The 12,254-nt window shown below is 37.7% G+C and overlaps 1 protein-coding gene across 4 annotated transcripts in view; it reads left to right on the top strand.

Moving 5' to 3' along the window:
• Positions 1-11,847: 11,847 nt before the first annotated feature.
• Positions 11,848-12,254, top strand: part of LOC129744490 (retinol dehydrogenase 14) — a 94,580-nt gene continuing 94,173 nt past the window's right edge. Inside the window, exon 1 of one of the 4 annotated variants that reach the window (XM_055737024.1) lies at positions 11,848-12,230. The gene's annotated coding sequence lies outside the window, so the exon portion shown is untranslated. The remainder of the gene's footprint in view (positions 12,231-12,254) is intronic. The other 3 variants (XM_055737023.1, XM_055737022.1, XM_055737029.1) reach the window with 3 other exon arrangements.

The following is a 12,254-nucleotide window of genomic DNA, read 5'->3' as shown; positions in this document are numbered from 1 at the left end:
ATCTGAATCTGAAATCTGAATCTGAAATCTGAATCTGAAATCTGAATCTAAATCTGAATCTGAAATCTGAAATCTGAATCTGAAAACTGAATCTGAAAACTGAATCTGAAATCTGAATCTGAAATCTGAATCTGAAATCTGAAATCTGAATCTGAAATCTGGATCTGAAATCTGAAATCAAAATCGAAGATCAGAAATGTGAATCTGAAATGTGAAATCTTCAATCTGAATCTGAAATTCAAATCTGAGATCTGAATCTGAAATGACTTGAAAAGAAATATATTTGAGCTACAAAATTGTATTAGGTAAAATTTGAAATTTGAAATCTGGAATCTGGAATCGATGTTGAGTTTATGTGCATATTTTTCGATTGCATATTTCTCGGGTCTACGTCTTTACGGGTCTTTACGACAAACATTAGAGTCATTACATTCGAAATAACAAGTTAGGAGAAAAAAAAAACGCGGTAAAAATCAAGAAAAAAGAGATTATTTGTAAAAGACTAAAATTTTGTCTCCAAACCCTGGGGTGATTGGGGACGGTTTCACACAGTCTTGATTTTATCACATTTTCATTTTTTTTCTGTTATCCAAGACAATTTAGCTATTTTTAGCATTCAGATGATAAAAAGTTGGTAAAATGTATTTGGTGTTCTGGAATCGATATATATTTTCGATAAAATCGGTTCTCTTGTGTTGCTACATAAATTACTCACAAAAGTCGTTGATGCCTTATTAATAGTAACACGCACTGTTTTTAAAACTTAGGACTGTTCGAGCAATGAAGTAACTTTTCGACTAAACTTATCTACAATAACTTGAAAGATAACAAAGTTATGGTTAACAAAAATATGCCAGTATTTATTAACAGGTCGGACTATTTGATGAACATTATTAGAAAATGATCAAACTTAAGCTCAAGTTTATATGAAGATAGTCTGAAAAAATGTTTTACAAAATGTTTAGCTCACGATCTTTCGAATGAGATCAAAAGATATGCAATATTTCATAAGATCGCTGAGATATGGTCGAACAAAATTTGCATGTTTTTGATGGGGTAACCCAAACTTATGACCGGCAGTGTATTTAATTCTTTAAAGAATATCAGTTACAAGTAGAACACGTTTTTGCCCCCTTAGTTTTTTTTTAAATAAAATAATATTCAACCGAGCTCTGGAATACATAAAAGGAAAACTCATTTATTTCCGTTGTTTGACCGTCTTGTCGAAACTCGAGGTTCGTTTCTTATGCGATCTTTCAAGTCTTTCTTCCTTCACATCCAAATTTTAGGCTGTTAAATCGCTACAATCTTAGCGCTATCTTTCGGCCTTGTCTGCTATTCAGTTTAACATGAAACCACTAACTAAACTCTACACGACTCCCTACAAGTTCCCTGGAACTTTTGGATTTTGCATAAGTCCAACTGGTTTGACTACTGCTGCCTTTTACCTCATAACCTATTATCATGGATGCAGCAGACAATTTCAGGCATGCATTTCCTCTCTAGTCCAAAAATAGTCCGCACTTATCATCCATGGCCGGCTTACCGACATGGAAACAGGTTTGCATCAAAAATGGTTTACATAATGGAGGAGCGAGGCATAATTAATATCTTATGCCGTTCAATTTTAGCGCCGCATGTTGATACCGGACTGAATTTTGGAAGGAAAGTTCCATTTGAGCTATTTTTTTTCGATATATGGAAGGTCTTGTTTTGAATGAAGTACTTCAAGTATGTTTCCTTAAATTTCATTTCTAAAAATTTTAAAGTTTAATTGAGATAGCAGACATTGGTTTACAGCTATAGTAATAGCAAATTGAGAAATAATTAAACAAATAAAAAGACATTGTATGAAAGTTTACAATTTATTTACTGTTTCGGATTGTTGATTTCAGTGATAACGGCAGGACGTATCATAAAAAGCAGCTAAAATTTGCAAGAATAGCGTATTTTTTGCACCGTTCTTTATGGTTTTCAGTCTGATAGACTTTCAATGCAAGCGAATAAAATCATAGGCCAGTACGGTTCGTTTATGATCAAATTAACACAAACACCTTCCCTTCCCAGCATATCGTCGGATCAAGTATATAAATACTAGGACGAGTTGATTCAAATTGTTTCACACATTGTTTCTCAAGGTGAGAATTCAGATCGGATATCCGATTTGAAATTCAGATTCTGAATTTATTTTCATTATTCAGATTTCTTGGGACTCGTTTAAGATAATATTTATTGAATTCAAATCAGTTTTTTAATTTTGCAATTTCAGATTTAGATTAAGAATTTGTTTCATTTTACCTGATGGCACCAAAATGTTGAAAACGCAGTACAGAAACACGTGATCATACTCAGTTATGAGGAACATATATACATGACTTTCTGAAAAAAATTTCGGCATAAAATTTTGAATTTAAAATCTAATCTCTTGAGAAGAAGTTTCAATTTTTTTCACACACCGTGTTTGGTAGATATTAGAGACTAGCGCCGATATTAAGGAAGTCTAGATAATAAAACAGTGAAACACAAAATGCTTTTCTCAATTTTCCATTGTAAGTCAAAATCAAAATTTATCTACCTAATTTATTTTCCATAAATTTCTATTAAACATTCTAACAAAATCGAAACAATTCTAAGAACTGTGAAACGACCCATTATGGTGGAAATTCATATCTTCTGTTGGTATTTTTTTTTAGATAAAACATATTTTCTTGTACACAAACGCATACAGGATCTCAATGAAACTTGATGTTTCCTAGAAGAGATTCCTTTTTCTTAACTCTAAGCGTACATCTTTCGAGGATATGATGGCTAGCATCTCACAAATGCTAAAACCACCAACCCACAGAAAATGCACTAGGTATGCCGTGACCGGGATTCGATCTCATACCTGATGGCTTAGAAGACTTGAAGGCTATCCTCTACCTCACGGGCTGCGGCAAATGAAATGCGCATCACCGTCAAACGGGGCATTATGCAACGGCGGGGTTAGATGCAACGTTAGTATACCACAGCACTTATTCAATTTTATTTTAAAACTAGCTGATCCTGTACGAACTTCGTTTCGCTTTCAATCATTCATACGTCAAGATGAGTTTAGAATATTTAATGCATTTTTCCGACACTATTGGATAAAACATTCAACCATGTTTAAAGTCACCACTTTTTCTTGTACTTCAATTTGAAATTCAAATTCAGAGCTTGATTGGCTTTTTAATAAAATTAATATGCGAGTGTTTTCTTCAAGATGTTGCAAAATCACGACATTATTTCGGAAACATGTAATATTTGTTTAAAGGCACGACTCTTTTGCTTGACTTTCACACTAAAATTTGATACCTTTGGATACCAAGTAAAATTATTGCACAAAATACCGAACTTTTAATGTTTACGACCTCTTTTACTGCCCAAAGGCTCGAAATTCCATAATTAAAACCGATTTTACGTCCCTCAAAACTCCTTTTTGCAATGTTTTCTATTCAAATCATATGTATAATAACGTCAGTAACTTCGAAACAATGAACAGTTAATATAATTTCTTTTCCCATGTTCACCATCCACTGAGTGCAGCAGCAGACAGTATAGAAAGTAAAGTGGTCATACGAAAATCTCAAAAAATTTTCATCATTCCTAGTCCTAATGAGCATCCATGCCAAATTTCAGGTCTTAAGGGGCCGCACTAATTACGTAAGCACGATTTCGGAAATTTTCAATCCTCCCTCCCCCCCTGGTAAGAAAAAGTAAGATTTTTCAAAACCCCCCCTGCCTCCCTTGTAACATCTTACGTTTTTTAATCTTTGAAAAATTGTCACGTTTTTTTTTTCAAAAACAACTTGAAAGTTTTAAAATTGTGGCATCTATGCTTCAAAGCAAAACACTTTAAAGTAAAACTTGATAACTGCATTTGAAGAACACAATTTATACAAAACAACAGATGAAATGTCATAAACGAATATACAAAATATTATTGAAGACATAGCATGTTCGGGGTAGCAATAATCTCCAATAAATTTTTACAATCGAATAAACAATATATAATTTAAATTCCGATTAAAAAAATGGTGAAAGATCAGGTTAGCACAAGGTGCCATAAAAAATTGTTATGTTTTAGACCTTAAAACCTTAAAAATCCAAAAAAAATAATTGTATACTACTAGAATTGGTGCAAAAATGTTTAACGACAATCACGTTGTCAACTTACCTAAAAGCTCAGACTCATTTCAGTGGTAAGCGATAAAGTTTTAGGATTTTTTTGGTAAATCGTTTGTAAAATTTAGAGTTGATAGTGATCACTGAAAAAACTGTCTTGAAATTCATTATTTAAAGCGCCTCATATTGATTTTTAAAGATTTTTTCTTGATGAAGACATTTTCGAAATACGTTGGGTTCAAATCGTGGTGTAACAACGTGCCACTCTTCTTTTTGTTTCTATAAATTTCTCTTTCTGATAAAAAGCGACAGTTGAGACGATCTTTTTAATAATGTGATTTTGTGTTTTTGGTGGCATGTTGGTTTGAATTGATTCCCTACAAATTTTATAGAACTAGCACTTTTTTTATTAATTCAAATACATTCAAAGATACCGTCAACTGGGGCAACATGCAACATTTTTCAAATTCAATGGCTTCTAAAATCTTAATGCTTACAGATAATCATACCTGTTATACATCAAAAGTTTTCAGGTTGATGGGACACCAAACTGGCGCAGTCAGAAAAATTATTGGTTTTACCAGTTATTTTTAAATTTACAAAAACATGCGATTTTCACCCTACTAAGAAAATGGGGTAAGTTGTAACAAACTCTGTAATTAATGAAAAATCCAATGAAAACGTTTGAAAATTTATAGTTTTTGATACATTTGTAATGTCATAACGCTTAAAGCATCTTTTGCAGTATTTTTTTGTATTGTTCGAATTAAATTTTACATTTTTTCTGTCAAAAATTATTTTAAGAAAATAGTGTTAAACTGCTGCATACATTTAGGGGTAAAAAATACTACAAAATATTTTTTTAGTTTAAATCATGAAAATAAATCTTAGGATGGATGAAATTGTAATGTTAACAAACGCATAATGCGTAACAATCATATCCCAGCATATGGAAACACGATTTATGAGATTTAGTTCTGATTTGCATTTTGTTGCATTTTACCCCAGACAGCTAACTGAATTATAAAAATATTGATTTAAAAAAATTTGGTGATAGTCCGAAAAATATTTATACACCAACAGTGTTGATATAGGATAATGAAAGCAATATTAAGTTTGTAGGTGATATCATTAAGCCAATCCGTTATACAAGGTAAAGTTTTTTACGGCATCAAAAAATGTAAAAATTTGTATATCTATTGCTCGAATTTTTAAATTTTTTATGAGAATCAAAAACTTTGAAAAACTCTTTCACGATGTTAAAAACTATGTCATCATCAATTTGTTATCATTCAATGATAACTTTGTTACAGTATATTGAAATAAAAATTGAATGAGTGTTGTGGTATACAAATGTTGCATCTAACCCTGCTGTTGCATGATGCCCCGTTTGACGGTATATAACAAAACAGCAAAAATTTCCAACAGATAAGAAGTAAGACAAAAAATTAAACCTGAGTATTATGATTTCGTATGGCTGTGACATATTATCAAAGTAACATTTCTTATGTAAGATTTTTGGAAACCCCCCCCTACCCCTCTAGTAAGAGATCGTAAGCAAATGCGAAAATGTGTGAATGTGCTTACGTAATTAGTGAACGGCCCCTAAGACGGCTAAGCCTATAGAGGACAAACAAACAAACAAACATACAGAAATTGATTTTAATATTATGCAGTTTTCATTTAGGCTGGAACAAATATCAAATTCTTCTTTTGTCACCCTCCACCCCCTCCTCCCCTTCCAAATTTTCAAAAAATCCGAAGCGGGGAATAGATAAAGTTGGAAGTATTTTATGTAAATTTCGATCAAAAAATGCAAATATCCGAAAGATTACAAGACCATAAAATAAATTGCAGAAGCTGGGAGTCATTTCACCTTTTATATTCTTGATTTTATTTGATGTTTCGATAAAAAAACACTTGATTTAGAGGTTTTGTGCAATGATATTGTATGCAATTTTGTTGCATACAAGCTTTCGTGAAATTTATTCCAATTTATTTGTTTTTCGCTTTATTTTTTATTATTATTTCTGTTGTGGCCATGGAAAGCATTGGACTATATTTGAGAGGGCGCTTGGAAAAACTAACCACCGATGGGACTCATTCCCCTCATGGGAGTGAGCCTCTCCTAGACAACCTCTGTTGTTGTCTCACCGGTGGAGGCGAGTCTTCGGACTGTACCTGGGGCCAAGGCCGGTCGATCACTGTCACTAGTCACTACAGTGATCGCGAACTAAACTCTTCAAAGGGGAGGGGGGTCTCTGATAAGAGCCGATTGGATCGGAAGCAAGCGAGGAGGAAGCCAGAGGAACAACAGTTTTTACTGCTGGAACATTCTGGATTTATTCTCTCTTTCTTCTATTTATACACTTCTCAATCACTATTGCTGGAAACTTTTGCCTCTGCTTCCGGTGATCTAGGATTAGACCATTCCTGGCTGGTTCGCCTCCTCCTGAATTGCCCACTCCACTGGACCGATGTTACCGCGATGGTGGTTGAATAAAAACTGAAGCTGCAACGCGCGGGAGCGCGCATTTTTATACCATCGTCCGGTCGGCTCGCGTTCTTCCCCACCCGCTCTCTTCTCAGTCCGCTTGTCGGACTGAACATACTCCGAACTTTCTGGAACTTTCTGGAACTTTCTGGAACCTTCGACGAACTCTCTGGAACCTTCGAATCAGCAGTGTTTGGCGACGTTCTGCTCGTCAATGGCTGACTTGCTGGAATGTGAATCCGGGCGGCTGAACCTGACATGAATTTCGATTTTGCTGGACCCGCTTGCTTGGATCGTTCGACCTTGTTGCGATCCTGCGATGGAAGACTCGCCTCTTCTGGAGGGACCAATTGTCGCTGGCAACTATCAGGCTGTGGCTGTTGTATTGGCGGTGCTCGAACCCATTCAAGCCGACTCTCGATTGCCATGGACACCTCTTCCTGTTGCTCTCGTTCGACTGGTGGCGACAGTGCGATGATCTCTTGATGGTGCTTCGTGTACTCGGCCTTAGAGTACTTAACACTTCGCTGGTACACCTTAAACTGAGCTCCGGTTAGCTCAACTTTCTCCTCATTTGCTCTATTTAGAATCGTTTTGATTCGTTCAATGTTGCGTTGCGCTAATCCACGGATGAAGATAAGCGTCTAAAGCCTCTCGTTTCTAATCGCTGATCTCGAACTCATCTTATTTCGTTGGCTTGTATGCTTTGATTGCTTCCTCTATGCTTCGCTCGCACCACTCGCTTTCCAATCCGCTCATTCAAATACGGGGGTATTCCGTCGAAAGGTACCGGCTTCTTTATCCGGCTCGAAGGACCATTTCATGTTGTGGCCATAAAAAGCCATTGGACTGTAGGAGCGGCGCTTGACAAAACAACCACTGATGGGACTCACTCCCCCTGCGGGAGCGAGCTTCTTCTAGACAACCCCTGGTGGTTGTCTCACCAGTGGAGGCAGGTCCTCGGACTGGCTGCCTGGAGGCCAAGGCCGGTCGATCAGTGACGCCACAGTGATCGCAACTAAACTCTTCTTAAGGAGGCTCTGAAAAGAGCCGATTTGATCGAAGGCAAGCGAGGAGGAAGCAACAAGCTACAAAGGTAAGGCATCATCTTCTGCGTAGCGGAGGTCATGGATGCGCCGCGAACGTGTGTAGGATATCCCTCCGCCGGGGGGTATCCGAGTAGTGCCGCTTCCGAAGGGGGAAACTGCGGGGATAAGACTGACTTCGCAAGGGAGAGGGTAGTGAGGTTCTCGATGCCGGGTGAGCCTGTCGAGTTGGTGTAGGATGTGGTCCCTGTCGGAAAACATACGAGTCGTAGCGTTTAAAGTCCCAAATGTGTGCCGTGACAGGCGGGAGTCCAGGACAAGCTGCTCTCGATCTGGCTCACGACTGGCAGAAAAAGCCATGAGCCGAAAAACCTAGGGTTGCCAGCCAAAGGGATAAAGAGAACCGGACAACGGGCGGAGTAGACTGACCCCATCGACGGGGGGCTGTCGAGTAGTGTGCGTTCAACCCCACGGTTTGAAGCTACAAAGATAAGTGGCTCTGGCTGCCGGGCGGGCCATTCGAGTCGGTGTAGGATTACGTCTCCTTCGGGAATCATCCGAGTAGTTGCGTTTAGTCCCGCGCGTGTGCTATGGCAGGCGGGAGTCTAGGATAAGCTGCTCTTGATCGGCACACGACGGGCAAAAATGTGACAAACCTCGAATCCTAGAGATAAGTGGTCGGGCTTCGAGTCGTTAGATAAGAAGTCAGGCATCAAATCTTCAGGAGAAGAGGTTTGTGTGGTCAACCCCGAGTCTTTACGGTAAGAGGTCGGGTCTCGAGTCGTAAGAGGAGAGATCAGGCTTTTAACCGACAAGAGGAGGGGTAAAAGTGGTCAGATTAAATTAAAAATTGATTCGGAGGAGTAGGCGTTGGCTGAATCGAAGCGCACGTATTTTTACTTCGTTCTGTCGCGAAAAATTTCCAAATTTTAACTTGAAATCGTGAAAAGTGAACATAAACGTGGATAAATTTCGATAAAATAGCTTCTATTTACCACATGGAGCTTACACTGGATGTGCTTACCAGTTACAGTTCACAGCGTATTCAGAAACAGTGGAACTCCAGGCCAAGAATGTGGTGTCCGAAGAATCAAACCCCTTAATTTCGAATTGGTTTTAAGTTTTATTTTGCTTTACCGGTGAAGAATAACATAAAGTTTGAGGAAAAGTTCAAGGGATTTAATATAAAGATACTTGGGATGAAATATGTGACAAATCAGCAGTTGGATAATGTCTGCGTTCGTGTGGAGAAAAGAGTTGTACGGCATTGATAAATTCTTAAACAAGCTCGATAAACCGTGATTGGGTGAAATTAAATTTTCCCCCACAGAAGAGGAGATTTTAAGTGTTGTACATTACATCGGATCATTTCGGAAAAATCTACGCAATTAGTTATCACAGCACAGCAATTATCATGGCGGTAAAGTGAATGTTTTCGCTAGTTATAAACAGAAAAAAATCATTGTCATGACAACATGAAGTGCAGAATATTAGTTCTCAACGCTTGCTTAAATGTGCAAAGCTAATCGGAATGGGTTCCGGTGTGAATTATGAGCAGACCGAAGTGTTAAAAGCATACCATTCTGTCCATGAAATGAAAAAGTGAAAAAGAAAATTTTAATTAAGACAAACTCTAACCACGTCGGATAAAAGCAAAAGCGCAGAAAACTTAGGAAATCAAGGTGGAATATAATCTGGGTTTCAAAGAAAGTGCTTTAGGTTCATATGATAGTGAAATAACATGATTTCCACAATGTGATGTGGTTTTTCCTAATATTATGCATGTGTGATCACCGGATAGTACAAAAAAAATGAGAAATCGTGGCTTTTGGATGTATGGTTCCAAATCAGCGAAGAATGTTTGCATCGACCTATTTGGTGAGATCCAACCTTATTACAATTCTAATCTTCTGTATTGTATGATTTTATATAGTTTTTGTACATAAAGCATAAGGAGCGTTTGGGGTGAGCCCGTTCTCTGACTACTGTATGCACAAGAAGATTGCATTATAATGTTAAAATTTCCGATATTTAAAAGGCATGCGGAGTATATTCCCAGGATTTTTTCTATTTGTTGTACATATATCATGCAGAATAAATGTGAGGGGGAATATTTTTTATGAAAAAAGAAACTTTTCGAGCTCTTAACAGACCTCGGAAGGTTTCATGATCTACTTATATTTTCCGTTTCTCTTTTTTTATTTTCAAGAGCGAGTAAAGGCGCTTTATCCTTGGTCGATGACCAGAAATGATTGTACACTGAAATCCTCAACAGTTTAGCAATGAAAATAAAACTTAAGATCCTTTTTTTATAACATATAATCTTTAAAATTCTTTTAATCTTAACTTAGGATTTCTGTGTACAAAATAAATCATTTACAGCCCTTTTAGAATGGTCCTAGTGATCGGATGAGTTTCTTCACTTTACGCATGGTTACTTCATCAAGGAGCATTTTTCTTAGCATGCTTTCAATGATATTGCCCCTTTGAAACGTATGGTACTGGTGGTCCACGTTTCTTCCTGTTCCTGTGTTCCGGATGTCTCTGCGTTCTCTGCTCCATGGTAGGCCCAACCACTTTGTGTTTTTGATCATTTTAATGTTTTTATGTTAAAATAATTGAAGACATGAACAAAGACAAGAAGAATAATAAGACACGTTTATTATTCTTTGGGACTCAGACATAAGTTCTGGCTATGGAAGTACGATTAGTGATTAGTGATTAGTGACAAGAGGAGGGGTAAAAGTGGTCACCTCGAGTCATTACGAGGAGAGGTCAGATCTTGAGTCACTAGAGGAGAGATCGGGTTTTGAATCATGCAGAGAAGAGGTCAAACACGAGCGGATGCGATGAGGAGTCGGATTTTGAGTCGTTATTTAGAGGAGAGACCAGGCCTCGAGTCGCGAATAGGAGAGGTTTATGTGAGAATCTCGAGTCATTGTGAGGAGATGTTGGTTCTCAAGTCGTTAGAGGATAGTTCAGACGTCGAGTTGTAAGGTTGAGAGGTTTTGCTGAAAGTAGTCTCGTTAATGAGTATTTCTTTGGTTGACAACTCCCGTGCTACAGGACAATTTTTCAAGTACTTTTGCACCCGTAAGAATATTATCCCAGATCTCAGGAGATATGAAGCGTCCCGAGATTCGGGAGGGTTTTCATTCGGGCTTCGAATAAAATCAGAAACTTCACTGTGATTCGCTGAGTCAATATCCCGAGGGAAAAATTGGTATTCTTAGTGTTGTACATGTGAGTAAAATCATCTAGTTAAAAAGGAGTGAAAATCGATCGTTTTGCTGTATGTAGGTCTCAGGTCTTCGATTACAGTTTTCATGTTTCAGGTCTCAGGTATCATCTCTAGTGGTCTGATATTCGAGAGTTTCGAAATTGACACGATTTTTCGTAATGCCCAATACCAGTGTAAAAAATGTAGCTTTAAAATCATCAGAATATCTTATAAGTTATACGATTTATTTAGTAAACTATAGATATCTGTATTCATCAAAATAGACCCAATCATCGAAAAAAATTATTTCAATTCCAAATATGTACTCCGAAATAAAAAAGAAAATCCACGACGATACCGTAAAAAAATGACTAAAAAGACGCCATTATGTTTAATTATGCTGCTTTCGTATTTTGAATCAGCATAGACCCGTTCTCATATCCGAGCAGGTGGATTAACGCTGGAACGTGCGCACTCGACGCTTCCATATAGCGCGCTCCGCATCAAAGGTACGAATAACTATGTGAACAATGCCTTCGAGACACGGAAACTTTAGTAACAAGAAAAAAATCTTTCACAAGAATTTTATCATTAAAAATGTTTCAAACTATGCAAAACTTGGATTTCCTTACTTAGATTTTTTTTATTTGTCAAGTTTTGAACTTAAAAAAATTACATTTTTTCTTACTTTCCGTGTCGGTACCTGCTTAGCGGTACATAGCGAGCCGGCATCTAACCGGTGGAACCTGTACAATTAGGTACTTAGCGCTTATGGGAAGGACCCGGTCTGCTTGGCGTCGAAGTGAAGCGGGGAGAGTTTCGATTCATCATTATTTCTTGCCTGGGAATCAAGTCACGTCTTCTTCTCGAAGGGCTAGGGTTTTACATACATAGGTTCATACTTTTGATCGTACTCCCAACTTCATACATCTATGCGAAGTATGAGCTGGCACAATTGACTGGCAAGTCGATGCCCGTCAGTAGACAATTACACCTGCGATCCGCGAGTAGGTACTGGACTTTTTTGTACTGTTGCTGCTGCTGCTCAAAACCTAAACAGATTCGGCTAAGAAGTTTTCTACCATCCGCTGTATCCGCTTTGTTTGGAAGATTGTTCAAGAACTCTCTACTGGGTACTCATTACCAGTAATTAATTGGAAGCGAGTTGATACCGGCTGCTTGGAGCGTCTGAATTGGCTACGTCACCAAAAAACATTTGAGGAGGTTATTTCGTAATAACCTTTGTCTGGGAGAGGATCAAGAGTTCTTCGAGAAGTTGAATACGCATGCTGGACTCCAGGATGATTGCTCCTCAGAGCTACTGGTGAGTACGAATGTTTCCATTTAA

This window comes from Uranotaenia lowii, chromosome 2, assembly GCF_029784155.1.
Source record: "Uranotaenia lowii strain MFRU-FL chromosome 2, ASM2978415v1, whole genome shotgun sequence".
NCBI lineage: Eukaryota > Metazoa > Arthropoda > Insecta > Diptera > Culicidae > Uranotaenia > Uranotaenia lowii.
The sequence above is the reverse complement of the archived record's forward strand: the minus strand, read 5'-3'. Positions and strand labels throughout refer to the sequence as shown.